Consider the following 16,928-nt stretch of genomic DNA (forward strand, 5'->3'; position numbering starts at 1 on the left):
GCTTTAGAAAAGACAGTCCTTCCAACCAACCTCTTCACTGTTAATGTAATCAAAATTAGTAAAAAAGAAGCCACCAAAATATTATGATGTGCACTTAAATGTGTCCAGTATGTATTTAATAACTGATAAATACAACTACTCCTGGTAGTAGTGTTATCAATATGTATTCTTATAATATTAGTGTTGTAGCAGTATTACTAGTATTATTACTATTGCCCATGGAAGACAGCAGACCAAAACAATATTTTCAGTACCTGTGATTTGCTATCGATAGACATTGCAGGTATTTTCATGTAACAGATCTACCTTAAGTATCTCGAAATATCATTCACATATATCACCAATGGAATTCTACTAGTTCTTAAGCATAGTATTACATACTAATGTGCTAATAAAAAATATCACACACACACACACACACACACACACACACACACACACACACACACAGCTGGGTGGTGGTGGTAGTGGTGTATGCCTCTAGTCCCACTTGGGAGGCAGAGGCAGAGGCAGGTGGACCTCTGTGAGTTCAAGGCCAGCCTGGTCTATAGAGTGAGATCCAGGACAGGCACCAAAACTACACAGAGAAACCCTGTCTCAAAAAAAAAAAGAAAAGAAAAAGAAAAAAGATGCAAGATGCTCATATCTAAGAGCCATTTGCTCTCCTTAGCAAAAAAAAAAAAAAAAAAAAAAAAAAGCAGGACAGTCTATTTTTATATAGTTATTACCTCCCTTCTGTTTGTCTGTCTGTCTGTCTGTCTCTCTCTCTCTCTCTCTCTCTCTCTGTTTTTCTCTCTCCTTTCCTCTCCCTCTCTTTCTCCCCTTTTTGAGATACTGTAAGGCTAGCTTCTAACTTACCATGTACTACAGATGCCTTCAAACTGACAATCCTTTGCTTCCGCCTCCCTAGTGCTAAGGTTTCAGGTGTGTGCCTGCCACCATGCTTGACTAGGAACTAACATCAATGGCAGGAACATTTTTCTGAGTCGTCATAAACTGTAAGTGATCCAAATTTAAGAAAGCAAGCTAATGTGACCGTTCAAATTCAAATGCTTCAAAACTTAGTATTAACCAACTTGAATAGTGGATTCACGCCAGTGACATTACACTGAATATAACTGAATATGAAGTTCGGTGGGGAGCTTGGTTATCACTTTGATTTTGCTATTGCTATTTTTGTTTTTGCTCTTTGAGACAGAGTCTCATAATGTAGCCATGGCTGGCCTGGAACTCACTATGTAGACCAGGCTAGCTTCAAATACATAGCGATCCACCTGCTTCTGCCTCCTGAGTGCTGGGATTAAAGGTGTATGCCACCATGCCTGGCTTGTTTTGTTTTTGCCTTGGAACTCTTAGACATCTTCCTGTTTCTGCCCACTAAGTGCTAGGATTAAAGGTGTGTGCCACTGTGCTCAGTGGTGAAGTTTGGTTTTAGGTTGATTTTTTTAAAAAATCTCTTAAGAATGGGAGTGGTGGTGCACACCTTTAGCTCCAGTACTCAGTAGGCAGGAGCAGACAGATCTCTCTTACAAGTTTGAGGCCAGCCTCATCTACATAATGAGTTCCAAGCCAGCCTGGGCTACAAAGTGAGACCCTGTCTCAAAAAAGAACATCATTATTATAGGGGCCAGAGAGAGCTCAGTGGTTAAAAACACTTGTTCTTGCAGAAGACTGAGGTCCAGTTTCCAGTACCCACATGACAGCTAACAATCACCTGTAACCCCAGTTCTAGGGGATCCTATGTTTCTCCTAACCAACACAGGTAGCTGAGTGTTTGTGGTATATGTACACATACATAAAACAAAACAAAACAAATATTTTTAAATCTATCTTACAAATACAAAGTAGAAAAGAACGATAATTATTTAAAAACAAAACAAATCCTCCCCCCAATAAAAAAATCATGTAATAGGTCTACAGAATTTTATTATTGACATACTGAGAGTCAACACTGTCTCTTTTTAAAAGTGCAAAGTACAAGCCAAGGCTGCTTAGATAGAAAGTTCAAGTGAAGGAAGGCGATGTCCCACTGGACTCTGACAGAGCTGTGTGCTTCGTTGTGGGTTCCATGGTTGCACAAGGACCTCGACAAAGCCAAAGAGCCTTGGGAAAGGAAACCAGAACGAGAGGGCTGGGAAATCTTCCCATAGGGCCAGCTTCGGGCTGGAGAATGGACATCTCCATACGATAGCCATCTCCAAATACCTACAGATGGGTTTGAGAGGTGGCTCAGTGATGACAGGGTTAGTACTCTTGCATAGGACCTGGGTTCAGTTCCCAGCACCCACATCAGGCATCTCACAAGAGCCTCTAACTTTCACTTCAGAGATCCAGCACCACTGGCCTCTCCTGGCACCCGTATTTGCTTATACATGTAATTACAAATAAAATACATCTCTTTTTAAGTAGTGCATAAATAGCTACAGAGGCTAGAAGTGAGGAAAAAAAAGTTATTTCATGCAGTTCCAGACAGGAGAGTAGAAATAATAGTCGAAAGAGACCTTGAAAAGTAGTGCATGGCGGCACATGTCCTTAATCCCAGCACTCAGGAGGCAGAGGCAGGCAGATCTCTGAGTTCAAGACTAGCCTGGTCTACACAGTGAGTTCCAGGACAACCAGGGCTGTTACACAGAAAAACCCTGTCTCAAAAAAAAAAAAAAAAAAGTACTCACAGTCACCTGTTCCTACAGAGAAACCAAAAGACTGATGAGATTTACCATCAGAAGAAAAGTTAGGTAAGGTGACTTCTAAGGACGCTGACAACTTGGACACCACAGATTTCAAAAGTTTCTTGGGCCTCGGTGTTTGATGCAGGATCTAGAGACAAATGCTTCAAAAAGACTTTGCGCAGGGCGGTGGTGGCTCAGGCCTTTAATCCCAGCACTTGGGAGGCAGAGCAAGGTGGATCTCTGTGAGTTCAAGGCCAGCCTGGTCTATAGAGTGAGATCCAGGACAGGCACCAAAACTACACAGAGAAACCCTGTCTCGGGAAAAAAAAAAAAAAAAAAAAAAGACTTCGTTCTTTTTCAATTTACAAAACAAGCAGAGGTGGGCCAGGGGTTACAGTTCAGTGTTAGAGCGAACTTGCCTAATATGCACAAAGCTCTGTGTGCAATCCTAGAATTATTAAAATATATATATGGGGGTTGGGGATTTAGCTCAGTGGTAGAGCGCTTGCCTAGCAAGCACAAGGCCCTGGGTTCGATCCTCAGCTCCAAAGGGGAAATATATATATATCATATGCACATAGTGCCTGCTGAGGCTGGATAAAAGGATTGGATTCCCTGGAACTGGAGTTACACTGTGGACCTCTGTGTGTGTACTCAGAACTGAACTCAGGTCTTCTACAAGAGCACAAAATACTCTTATTAAAGTGTGTGTGTGTGTGTGTGTGTGTGTGTGTGTGTGTGTTATGTGTATGAGTTCATTGCCTCCGCGTTTCTAAGTGTACCATGTGCATGCAGTGTCAGTGGAGGCCAGAAGAGGGCATCAGAACCCTGGGAACTGGAATTACAAATGATTGTGAGCCACCAAGTGGGTGCTGGGAACCTTTTATCCACTAAGCCCCTTCTCTGGCACCCTCAAATAATACATACTTTAAACAAAACAACCAATGAAAAGCCTGTGCAATGCCCTGGGTTCAACCTCTAGTACAGAGAAGGAAAATAAGCAAAAAAAAAAAAAAGTAACACTAGTTCCGGTTGGAGAGATGACTCAGGAGTTAAAAGAACCAGCTGCTAGGACCCAAGTTCAGTTCCTAGCACACACAGGGCAGCTCACGAGTCTGTAGCTCTACTTTCAAAGGATCCAAAGCTTGCTTCTGGTTTCTTCAGGCACTAGGCATGTACACAGACATACGTGCAGGCAAAATACCCATACATATAAAATAAAAATAAAGAAAAAATTTAGAGGAATGCTAGTAAAGGCAGACTTTCTACCTCTGGTCAGGGTTGATAGGCAGAAGCATGTTCCCACAAAGATGCCCATATCTTGTCAGGGAAAGTTTTGAAAAAGTAAATTAATGGTGCTGAAGAAATGGCTCAGTGGTTAAGAGCATTCACTGTTCCTGCAGAGGACCCAGGTTCAATTCCCAGCACATACATGGTGGCTCAGAACCATTTATAACATTGTGATACCTAGATATACATAGGGGCGAAATACTCATATACACAAAATAAAATAAATCTAAAAAAAGTTTTTTTAAAAAAGGGAATTAATGTCTCTCTGTTGAAACTAAGTTTGCTATCATCTGGCTTTTATTTTATTTTATTGACATAGGATTTCGGGCTGACCTCAAACTCAGGATCTTTTTGCCTCCACCTCCTGAGTGTTGGAACTACAGGCAGCTTTCTTCTGACTTTAAAATGAGCAAATTGTGATAGGTTCTCTGTAGTGGGCCTAATGTCACCATAAGTGACTGAAGAGAGATGTGATAACAGAAGGAAGGGTCAGAGTCAGATGCCAGGCTTGCTCCAGGGGGGACTGACCAACAGGCATCAAAGATAGGGCATAAGGGCTGAGGCAGATGGCTCACAGGTTAAGAGCACTGACTGCTCTTCCAGAGTTCCCGAGTTCAATTCCCAGCAACGATATGGTGGCTCACAACCATCTGTAATGAGATCTGGCGCCCTCTTCTGGTGTGCAGACACACAAACAGAACACTGTATACATAATAAATAAATAAATCTTTTTTAAAAAAGACACATTTAAAAAAAAGATAGGGCATAAAGAACAGTGGGCAGGACAGCTCAAGGCCCTAAAACAGGCTGCGAAGGATGCTGGGACGGTCAATTCCAGATGCACTAGTGTAGGGCACCAAAACGGATCTAAGGGCGAAGTGACATGGTGGGCCATGCTCACTAGGTCAGATGAAAGCAACTTCAAGACTCCCGTTCCAAGGGAGCATGCACAGAGTGCTGTTCTTTCCAACGGACCTGACAACTGTAGGGGATATACGCCCCAAACATATTCTTGCATTCACACATCTAAGAATGCATTGTGGTTAAAGTGGCTTTCTGAGGAAAGTGCCTCTTTCCTAGAAGAGACTGCCCTAGGGGAAGCGGCCCAGGGAGGGCACAGCAGAGAAGCTCCCAGGGAGGGGACAGCAGAGAAGCTAGGATGCAGGCTCCTGCTGCTTGGCTCCCTGGCACTTCTGAATTCTTCTCTGTCCAGAGCACTGGATGCAAGACTGCTGTTGGGGTGGGGAGCAGAGGAAACGGAACACTTCTCCATAACAGGATCACACCAGCTGTGGTTCCCTTGGAAGATGGAAGAGGGGCCTGTGAACCAAGGGCCCAGGCTGACTTCATGAGCTAGAAAGGGAGATGGCAGAGTCTCCCCAAGAACCTCCAGAAGAAATGCCAGCCTGCTGACACCTTTTTAGGTCAGTGGACCTCCAGAATGGTACCACAATACGTTTGTATTGTTTTAAGCCACCCCATACGTGCTAACTTGGTGAATCAGAAAAAGAAAAAGAAATGTGTGCCATTTAGGGGGAAAGCAGTTGGTCTTTGATAATTTTACCTTGGAAATTAACATTTAGAACATGGTGACTAGAAAGAGAGATATTTATATTTTTGTCCTCTCTCTTCTTTCTTTTCTTTTACTTAACAAAAAATCCAGAAGGGATGGATGGTGGAAGAGAAGAGGCGGATGTTGGGGGTACCAAGTGAGGAGAAGAGAGGGAGGTGGAAGGCAATATCAACGTGGGGAAGAGAGGGAGGGAGAGGAGTGGGGAGAAGGGATTGAGAGGGCCGGGGATGGGGGGAGGAGAGGGGAGAAGGGCAAAGGACAGGGGAGGAGTAGAGGGAAAGGAGGAAGAATGGGGGACAGGAGTGAAGGGGAAGGGAGAAGCAGAGGTGAGGCGAGTGGAAGGGAGAGGGAATGGGCAAGAGGTGAGGAAATAGAGGGGGAGAAGGTAGGAGAGCTGTATAGTGATAGCAGGAAGGTGGAGGATGGTGTGGAACAGGGGAGAGAGGAGGACTGGAGAGGAAGGGAGGAGTCGCAGGAAGGGTATGGGTGGTATATGGAAAGGGTAGGGTAGCAAAAGAGAGTGGGAGCCATAGAGATCGGGAGGTGAGATGGGAGGGTAAGGGGGGAGAGGATGGGAGGAGGTAGGTAGAGGACAGATGAGGAAAAGGGGCAGAAGAGGTAAAGAGGGGCTGGTAGAGAGGAGGGGTGATGAAAGGCCAGAGGAAGGAGGGGAGGAGGGAGTGGAGGTGGAAGGTGGAGGCAGTGTTGGTGGTGCAGGGGGTGGTAATGTAGAATGGAAATGCAGGGAGGGGAGAGGAGTAGAGGGGAGAGGACAGGAAGTGCTATGGGGGGATATGGGGCAGGGGGAAGAGAGAAGAGGAAGGGAGGGGGATTGGGTAGGGGTGGTAGCTAGAATAGAGGAGAGACGGAATCAAAAGGTAGAGGAATCAGGGAGTGGAGGGAAGAGGTGAGGTGAGGAGGGAAGGGAAAGCAGAGGGATGCAGCCAACGAGGAAAACCAAACCCAGTCACGGGGTATCGGCACATGCTGGTCTTCTCAGTCGTCTCAGGACTTACACTTCTCTCCCTCCTGGAGCCTGCAAGTCTGGACAGTGACTCTGGGCATGTGGGGGCCCTGGCTCCATTTTAGAGCACAGTGCTACCTTCTGTGACTCAAGTTCTAGGAAGCCACTTAGACACGTCTTCTAGTAACTTCTGCCGGGCTCAGCAGCTACTCCAGTATCCTGAAGTTCAGTCAGCAGTGGAGGTGGAGCTAAAATCTTGCTACCGTTTACTTATCCATTTGTTTATTTAAAGACAGACTTTCCTTGTCTATCTCTGGCTAACTAACCTCAAACTGGCGTTTCTCCTGCCTCAGCCTCCTGAGCTCTGGGCTTCTACCATTTGTTGATTCAAGCAGCTTGGCTCCTCTCTGTCAGCAGCTTCCCTGCTGTTCTTCAAGACCTTGGTTCTTTTGTCAGTCTGGGGCATTCTCCCTTCATATATTTTGTTTAATTGTTTTAATTAAATTGTTTAATTTAATTGTTTAATCGTCCCTTTCCTAGATTTTGTTTAATTGTTTCCATATATTTTGTTTAATTGTTTTAATTAAATTGTTTAATTTAATTGTTTAATCGTCCCTTTCCTAGATTTTTTTTTGGGGGGGAAATTTATTTATTTTCAGTGTATACATGTTTTTCTGCATGCATGTGTGTGCTCCATGTGTGTGCCTCATGCCCAGGGAGGCTGAGGGGGAGGAAGCATCGGATCCCCTGGAACTGGAGTTATGGATGGTTATGAGCCACCATGTGGGTGCTGGGGATTGAACCCAGGTCCCAGAGCCCACTGTCACTTTCTATTTAATGCTGAGCCCATAACACACAAACACACACACATTCAAATTCCCATTCCCATCCTATTTTTCATAGCACTTACCTCCTTCTAACATAAAATAACACTGTTTCAAATTTAGTATATCTTCCCTCATTAAAACATTAATGCCCAGCCAGGTGGTGGTGGTGGTGGTGGTGGTGGTGGTGGTGGTGGTGGTGCACACCTTTAATCCCAGCACTCTGGAGGCAGAGCCAGACGGATCTTTGTGAGTTCGAGGCCAGCTTGGTCTACAGAGTGAGTTCCAGGAAAGGCTCCAAAGCTACACAGAGAAACCCCATCTGGGAAAAAAAAATTAATGCCCAAAGTGAAGGGATTTATGTCTTTTATTTTTACTAATATTAATGTAAAGAACCAAGAATAATGCATGCTAAGTAACTAGTCCTCAGAAAATATTGACGAAATCAATCTTTCTCCTCTGCCTATATTAGACTAGATCCTAGGGTAGGGCTATAGAAGAAGCAAGACAATGTGTGGTTTAAAATATGCCTGTCCAAATATTACATACATATCTGATTACATTTTGGCTAACCTGAGCTATAAACACTTGGAGGCAAGTATACTGCCTGTCTTTAATTTTTACTCAACTTCTGAGATGCCCAGCCCTTTCTCCCTGTGTCCCTACCTTAATTGCTATTCTAATGGACACCTGTTCTTTCCAAGTTCATCTTCACTACTCAGTGCGAAGGGTGTTACATCATTCTTTCACACAATCTGGGTATTTATGGAAGCATACGTATATGTACATTGTTGAATCCCTGTGGACAAATACAAAAGAAATTATTTAGGAAAATAATTTTGTGGGTTGTTTGTTTAGGTTATGAGACAGGGTCTCTCTATGTAGCCCAGGCTGGACTGAGACTCACTATGTAGCCCAGGCTGGTTGTGTGTGTGTGTGTGTGTGTGTTTTTTTTTTAACCTATATTTGAAGGAACACTTCATAAAAGTCTCAGTGTTCAAAAGTAAGGCTTAGGTGTTCAAACGAACTTGACTCTAATAAATGCGAATGCATACTTATAAACATAGATTGGTTAGGGAGTGGCTATTAGCATTTCAAAGGATGCCTCACTTCATAGAAAGAATCCACTACAGGGCTAGTTTTCTCAGCTTGTTCAAATGAAACACACACACACACACACACCCCAAAATGGAGAAACTGGGCTTATATGATCCATATTCAACTCCTAAAACGGACCATGAAGTGGCTATTAAGTTACATGTGGGGGGATAAGCTGTACCTCAGTTGTGGAGCACTTGCCTACCATGTGAGAGAAACTTTGGGTTCAGTTCTCTCAGTACCGCTAAAATAAAATAAGTTTTCAGTAAAGTTGGAAAATGTGCTTGTGATGAGGAGAAATATTTTAGAAACAAAATTGTTTAGTGACAATTTCTTTTTATATAGAATTAATTTAATTTAATTTAATTTTGGTTTGGTTTTTTGAGACAGGGTTTCTTTGTATTGTAGCCCTGGCTGTCCTGGAACTCAATTTGTAGACCAGGCTGGCCTCCAACTCACAGAGATCCGCCTGCCTCTGCCTCCCAAGTGCTGGGATTAAAGGTGTGCGGCACCACTACCCAGCTTATTTTTTAATTTTATGTGCACTGTAGTTTTGCCTGCCAAGTATGTATATATAAGGGTATTAGATCCCCTGGAACTGGAGTTACAGACAGTTGTGAGCTGCCATGTCGGTGCTGGGAATTGAACCTGGGTCGTCTGGAAGAGCAGTCAGTGCTCTTAACTACTGAGTTACCTCTTTAGCCCTGACAATTATTTCTTAAAAGTCTGTAACAAAAAATGGAAAATATCAAATTATTAACAGATTATTTCCAAGTACAGAGATTAAAAATGCTCTCCATTCCGTCTTTTGAGTTGCCCAATTGTCCATATTTTCAATAATAAGCATGTAAAGATGAAAACAAACTTTTAGGGGCTGGAGGGAGGACTCAGCAGTTAAGAGCACTGACTGCTCTTCCAGAGGACCCAGGTTCTGTTCTCAGCACCTCTGTCAGATGTCTCATAACTGCCTGTAAAATGGACGTGGAGGTGCATGCCTTTAATCCCAGCTCTCAGGAGGCAGAAGGTCTTTGTGAGTTTGAGACCAGCCTGGTCTACATAGTAAGTTCCAGGACAGCCAAGGCTATAAAGAAAGACCCTGTCTCAAAACAAACAAAACTGCCCATGACTCCAGCTCCAGGGGATCTGACACCCTCTTCTGGCTTCCATGGACACTTGCATTCATGTACACATATCTACACACAGAAGCACATATATACGTAACTTAAGAATAAACTTTTAAAAGCAAAAGCCAAAGTTTGATTTGTAAAAAATCTATTTCTAAAGAACTGTAAGGAGAAGGAGAAAAAAGTCTCAAGATAATTGTTTATCAAATCTCTTTTTTTTAAGATTTATTTATTTATTATGTATACAGTGTTCTGTCTGTATGTATCCCTGTAGGCCAGAAGAGGCACCAGATCTCATTACAGATGGTTGTGAGCCACCATGTGGTTGCTGGGAATTGAACTCAGGACCTCTGGAAGAGCAGCCAGTGCTCTTAACCTCTGAGCCATCTCTCCAGACCTGTTTATCAAATCTCTTAAAATGTCTGCAGGGAGGGCAGTTGCAATCTGGCTATATAACACAAACCAGCCTTGAATTAATTCCAGGCGCTTAATGCCCATGCCTCGCCAGGCATTACAAGTGTCCACAACTACACTTTATTTCTTACCAAATCTTTATGTAATTCTTCAATTGGGTTAAGAATAGGTCTGTAGATAGTGTACATCATAGTGACAAGATTTGATAACTATATTTTACGACCCTCAATTGCTGAAAGCAGATTTTGTGTTCTCATCACAGAAAATAAGAATGATAGATCATGCATATGTTCATTAGCTTGATTTTGCCATTTCAAAAAAAAAAAGTAGCCATTGGGGCTGGAGAGATGGCTTGTGCCTAAAAGCACTTATTGCTTTTCCAGAGGACCCATGTTAGGTTCCCAGCACCCATGTCCTTTGCCACAACCATCTGTTAACTCCAACTCCAGGGGGATCCGCCCCCTCAGGCACCTGTACACATATGCCTGTAGACACTTATACACATAATTAAAATAATAAAAATAAATATTTAAGCAACCACATATCAAACTATATTATACATTATAAACTATAATGATCAATTTATATATTAATAAGTAGATATTTTTATTCATTAACAAAAAGAGAAGAAAGCAAGAGCAATCTATAATAATCCCGAATTAAGATAGAAAAGTAAGAAAATGTGTAGCCGTTGCTTCCCTGGGAAATCAGCCACATAGTTATTTTAAAACTCTTATCTTTTTGTGGGCCTGAAATAAGTTGGGCTAAAAGAGTTAGCTAGCTTGGTTTTAAAATAGTCTTGATTCCCGTTTTTCAGACAGGGTCTCACTGTGTGTCCTAGGCTCGCCTCCAACTCGGGATCCTAAACCTGCAGACGCAGTGACCACTCCTGCCTTTCAAGTCTTGACTTTTATTTTTTTAAACTTCCAAGTTATTTGTAGTTTGTGTCGAATAAGAAAGTTCCTTTTCAGCAGGGCGGTGGTGGCGCACGCCTTCAATCCCAGCACTTGGGAGGCAGAGGCAGGAGGATCTCTGTGAGTTCGAGGCCAGCCTGGTCTCCAAAGCGAGTTCCAGGAAAGGCGCAAAGCTACACAGAGAAACCCTGTCTCGAAAAACCAAAAAAAAAAAAAAAAAAAAAAAAAGAAAGTTCCTTTTCAAAGGTTCAAAAGGACCGTAAAAGAAAAAGAGGAAGGCGGTGATGACAAACCAAGGAATTAAAGGCGGCGGTTCCAAGAAATCGCTGAGTCAGGAACCGGACAATCACGTGAATAGTTGGTTAAAAAACGAAAACTTAAGCTTAAGCGGACACAGCCTGCCGCCGCCTCCACTCCCTCTAGCTACTATTAAGGGCGGGGATGTAGGGTTCAGAGTGTTTTTTGCTTTGTCCCCTGGAGCGGAACCCAGGCTGAGGGTGGCGCGCCTTAAAGGAATGTGGGATGCCTTTGCAAGCGGTGGGGCGCAGAAGCCGCAGAGGAAGCGTTGGCTTCTTGTGTCTCTTGCGTTCCAGATCATTACCCGCCCCTGTGGGTACTGCCAACAGTCAAAACAACTTAGTTCAGCAGAAGGGACTATTGTACTTTGAGCGAATGTCTCCCTGTGCTCCGCTGCCTTCTTAGGCATTCTTCCAGGAGCTTTCTCCCCCTGCAGGCCTAGGTTTTAAATGCAGTTTGTTTTTACAGTGGGATGTTGCTTTATTCTTGGCATTGGCGCCAAGAGCGGCATTCAAGCCCTACCAGTTAATTATGGCCTTTTCGGAAAAAGGGCTGTCCTTAGGTCTAAAGTTAGTGCTCCTGGCTTTACTGGCAGAAGATGCTTTTGAAGTCTTCGGCGTACCTACTCAACCAGCATCCGGTATGCAAGCATGAGCATGCCCGGAAGCCCAGCTTAAGTTCTGGCTTGGCACATGATTTGGGTGGATCCACAGAGACATCACCATCGTTTTCTGCACCTAATTTCTTTCAAAACTTACCAAACTATATACTCGAAATATGTGTAATTTACATGTCAACAAAGCTAGCTTCAAAAACCACACTCCCGGAATTCGATAACAAATATCACCCTAGCTTCTAAGTAACTAAAAAGATGCCATAATATGTCTCTCTTTCTCTTTTAAAATCACGTCTATTTTTCTTTTCATTGAGTAATTTGTTTACTTTAAAACCTTGAGTTTCTATAAATAGAGGAACATGGTTTTACTTGCAGAGTTTTTCATTTTCTATATATTTTTAAGTTTTTTTTTTTTTTTTAAAATAATTTATTTGCACTGGTGCATCTGTGTAAGGGTGTCAGATCCCCTGGAACTGGAGTTACAGACAGTTGTGAGCTGTCATGTAGGTGCTGGGAATTGAACCCAGGTCCTTTGGAAGAGCAGCCAGTGCTCTTAACGGCCGAGCCATCTCTCCAGCCCACATAGTTTTTCATTAGGATATTACATTAATGTTTTATTTGTTACTGTTATGAAAACTGAAGTGTGGGGGGGGTACATCTGTGTACAGCTACAAGGTTGAGGGATTATAACATCGTGATTATGGAGAGATGAAATTTTGCAAACCCAGAACCAAACTCTCTTGAGTTCCTTTAATAGCTATCCATTGCCCAGCTATGTCAACATCCTTGACTATCATATGAAGCCTTTGAGGGTGTATTAACTTAGATCACTAGCTTCCACCAACCCCAACATGAAGAATGTTGTCAGAGAGAACCAGTATTCTGCCTAGCTGGTATTTCCACCATTGTCTTCTAAAAGTATCTTGATTTATGGTTTTATTTGCCAGTATAAACACTTCACAAAACTTACTGTGTGTTAAAATGATATTTGGAGCAACCTGAATCTGTGTGCTGGGGCTGTGCTGGTTCCTATTTGTCTCCAGAATAAACTGTCTCTTGTTTCCTTTGAGCTGAGAGCCGTGTTTTTATGTTGATAGATGTGATATCAAAGAAAACACATTGTCAACATGCCTCAGTAGAAAGAAAGACACTGCAGGTGGTGTCACATGCTTGTTACTGCCAGCGCTCAGAAGACAGAAGCAAGAGGATCCCAAGTTAAGGCCAACTCAGGTTAGAGATGCCATTAGTGATCACCATTAACAACCTTCCGCCCCCAAAGAAAATAACCAGAATGACAAGAAGGAAAGGGGGAAAAAGAGTAAACCATTAGTCTGGAGATTAGCCCAGTTGGCAGAATGCTTGCCTAGCATTCATGAAGGCCTGGATTGACCTCCAGCACTGCATACAGTGGGCACGGTGGCTCATGCCTACCATCGCAGCACTCAGAAGGTAGAGGCAGGAAGAGAAATTCAAAGCCACCCTCAGCTACATAGCAAGTTCAAGGCAAGACAGGGCTACCTAAGAACCTGTCTCAAAACAACCAAACAAAAACCTATTACAAACAGGTAGGCAGTAACACAATGTAGAAGTAAGAATCCCTGGCCAAAGGGGGATCAGGATCTGTCCCTGGTGCATGGGCAGGCTTTTGGGAATCCAGTGCCTGTGGTGTGACACCTTGCACAGCCTTGATGCAGTGGGAAGGGGCTTGGACCTGCCTAGGCTCAGTGTGCTGGGCTCTGCTGACTCCCCATGGGAAACCTCAATTTGGGGGATGTGGGGATGTGGGGTGGCTTGGGAAAGAGGGCTGGGGGTGGGAGGAGGGAGGAAGGGGGGTCTGTGGATAGCATGAGGAGTGAGTAGAAAATTCCTTAATAAATAAAAATAAATAAATAAAAATAAAAAAATAAAAAGAATCCCTGGCCAAGTCTCCAGGCTTCCACAGATCTGAATCCAAACTACATCCCTTAACCATTGCCAACCGCGAGAATGATGAGATTAGTCATTTATTCCATCCAAGCCTCTGTTCCTTAGGGAGTTCTTGAGTGAGCCAGTGTCAGGAGAGAAGGCAGTGAAGGATGGATTCTTTGGTTGGTGCCTTCACTCTTAGTTGGGCCTCAAATATGGGCTGCTGTCTCATAATATGTTTGTGTGTAGAATTGCTAAGAGAATAAGGATCATCAAAGTGGATCTTAGGTGAATTCCATTGACCCTAGTGATAGATAAAGTGAGGGTGGGGGGGGTGGGTTTCCTGGTGAGTGTCATCAGAGTTAGTTTCCCCAGCTTTGAGGACACTCAAGAGTCAAATAAGATAATAGTGATGATAATAGGTCTGAACAGTACCTGATACATAGTACTATGAAATCAGTGGTACTTATTTTATTTTGTCGTTATTATAGGTGGCAGAACCATCTATCTCGTAATATCGTTGTGAGCAGACAGTATAAATGAAAGGAAGAAGGTAAAGTTCCTGGCAGAGTGCCTGAGATATAAGGCTGAGCTGGTATTAGTTTTTTTGTTTTTGTTTTTTTTTTTTTTTTTTGGTTTTTTTGAGACAGGGTTTCTCTGTGTAGCTTTGCACCTTTCCTGGAACTCACTTGGTAGCCCAGGCTGGCCTCGAACTCACAGAGACCCGCCTGGCTCTGCCTCCCGAGTGCTGGGATTAAAGGTGTGAGCCACCACCACCCAGCTGGTATTAGCTCTTATCCCTCTTGAGTGCTCCCTCCTCATCCAGCCCACTTCATGAAGCTTTCCCTGCTCTGTGTTCTCCAGCTCAACAAATGTAGACTTTCTTGTTGTTTTGGGATCTTTACCAAGTATAGTTTGGTGTGGGAGACCTGACTTCCTGGCACTGAGTTACAGGGAAGCATTAAGCTTGCCTAGAAGTGGCATTCTGGACTCCAGATGTTTAAGTCTAGTTCCTTGTGGGGGTCTGAATGAGAATGAACCACATATGAATGAATATTTGGTCCCCCGTTGGTGGAGCTATTTGGGAAGGATTAGTAGGTGTGGCCTTGTTGAAGGAGGTGTGTCAATGGGGTGGGCTCTGGGGATTCAAAAACCCATGCCATTTCCAGTTTGTTCTCTCTCTGCCCTGTGCTGTCGGATCAGATGTGAACTCTCAGCTACTGCTCCAGTGCCATGTCTGCCTGCCTGCTGCTATGCTCCATGCCAATCATGGTCATGGATAAACCTTCTAGAACTGTGAGCCCGAAATTCAATGCTTTCTTTTAGAAGCTACCTTGGCCACAGTGTTTTCTCTCAGCACTTAGAAAAGTAACTAAGACATTCCTAAAAGGTCAGGATGTGGCTTGTCAGAAGTTGGGCTTTGCAAAAGCAGACACTAAGGTGGAAGTGGAGGTGTGAAGTGTGTGCGTTTAGAGATTAGTCACTGTGAAAGGAAGAGGTGGGAAGGCAGATGACGCAAAAGAAAAAGCTGAACTTCATCACCGATCAGCAAGGCGTGGACCAAACCTCCAGGACAGTGTAGCTGAGTGTTGCCGTTTGAGTGGCTCCTGTGAGCTGACACACTGTCACCCTCAGTTCCTGAATGGTGCCTGTTTAAAAATGCTTGTTAGCCACCATGCCCTTCCACATACTCAGCAGAATCTCCGGAGGTTGAGTATGCTTCCCGAGCATCGCCACTGCTTCTTCTGCAAGGTCCACTTGAGAACCCAACCAAGGGTAGATTAGCAAAGGACATAGATTACCCTCCACAGGGCAAGATGGAGAACTCTCACTGTTGCAAACTGGCGGAGGGAATGTGCCAGTCAGCACTCTCCCATGGAAGACTCAGATAACAGAAATGGCAAGCTCATTAAGAAGGGAACCGATGGCACATGCCATCAAGATATGTGCACGAGTCAGTTCTTTTTTCTTTTGGTTTTTCGAGGCAGGGTTTCTCTGTGTAGCTTTGCGCCTTTCTTGGAACTCACTTGGTAGTCCAGGCTGGCCTCGAACTCACAGAGATCCGCCTGGCTCTGCCTCCCAAGTGCTGGGATTAAAGGAGTGCGCCACCACCGCCCAGCACAGTCAGAATGAGTCATCCATTAAGTGCTGAGGAGACACAATAAAGAAAGGGCAATCTGAGTGGAACCCTGCGTAACAGAAATAATGTGGCCTCTCTCAGGGTCCAGAGATAGAATTCAGGGGATGCACACAGTGGGACAGGAAAAACAGAGCACAATCATCTAAACCAGTGGTTCTCACCCTTCCAAATGCTGTGACCCTTTAATACAGTTCCTCATGCTGTGGTGACTCCCAACCATAAAATTATTTTTGTTGTTTCTTCATAACTGTAATTCTGCTGCTGTTATGAATTGTAATGTAAATATCTGATATGCAGGATATCTGATATACGACCCCTGTGAAAGGGTTGTTCGACCCCCATAGGTGTCTCGACCCACAGGTTGAGAATCACTGATCTAAACTAATCTCCAACCAAAGTTCATGACTTCCTTAAATCATGAATATAGTAGACACAAGCCTCAGCAGACTTAGTGAGCACCTGTAACATGGTCACCAGTGAAAACCATAGGTATGTTTTACGGCATTTTTTGTTGTTGCTGTGTTTTTGTCTCGCTATGTAGCCCTGTCTGGCCTGGAATTTGCTATGTAGACCAGGTTGTGCTTGAATTCACATAGCTCCACCAGCCTCAGCCTCCCTAGTGCTAAGATTAAAGGCTGGCACTGCTTGGTGTACTGGTCAGTTGTTCCTTGGCTTAGATCCTAGTGGTTCTCAACCTGTGGGTCATAACCCCCACAGGAGGAACGTATCAAATCTCCTGCATATTAGATATTTGCGTTGTGATTCACAACAATAGCAAAATTACAGTTATGAAGTAGCAGTTTTATGGCTGGGGGTCACCACAGCATGAGGAACTGTATTAAAGGGTGGCAGCATTAGGAAGGTTGAGAATCACTGGCTAGTTCTAAATGTGACTTTCAAAAGCAGTCAGGTTAGTTAAGACCAATGGAAAACTTGAAAATTTGCAGGTCAGCTGTACATGAAATATGTGTGAGAAGCCTCAGAATGTACAGGAAGTGGTCTGAATGTTCTTGAAATAGTCAGTGGTTGTGTAATTTACTTGTGGTGCAAATGTACGCTTACTTATTTTTACTAGTTGATGCTTTTTAAAAAAAAAATTG

General features: G+C 43.6%; 1 non-coding gene across 1 annotated transcript; it reads left to right on the forward strand.

The window, feature by feature from the left end:
* Positions 1-3,146: 3,146 nt before the first annotated feature.
* Trnaa-agc (transfer RNA alanine (anticodon AGC)) lies at positions 3,147-3,219 on the forward strand. Its single transcript has one exon. It is a non-coding gene; the product is annotated as a tRNA-Ala (tRNA).
* The last annotated feature ends 13,709 nt before the right edge of the window (positions 3,220-16,928 follow it).

This window comes from Peromyscus eremicus, chromosome X (genome assembly GCF_949786415.1).
Source record: "Peromyscus eremicus chromosome X, PerEre_H2_v1, whole genome shotgun sequence".
NCBI classification, from domain to species: Eukaryota; Metazoa; Chordata; class Mammalia; order Rodentia; family Cricetidae; genus Peromyscus; species Peromyscus eremicus.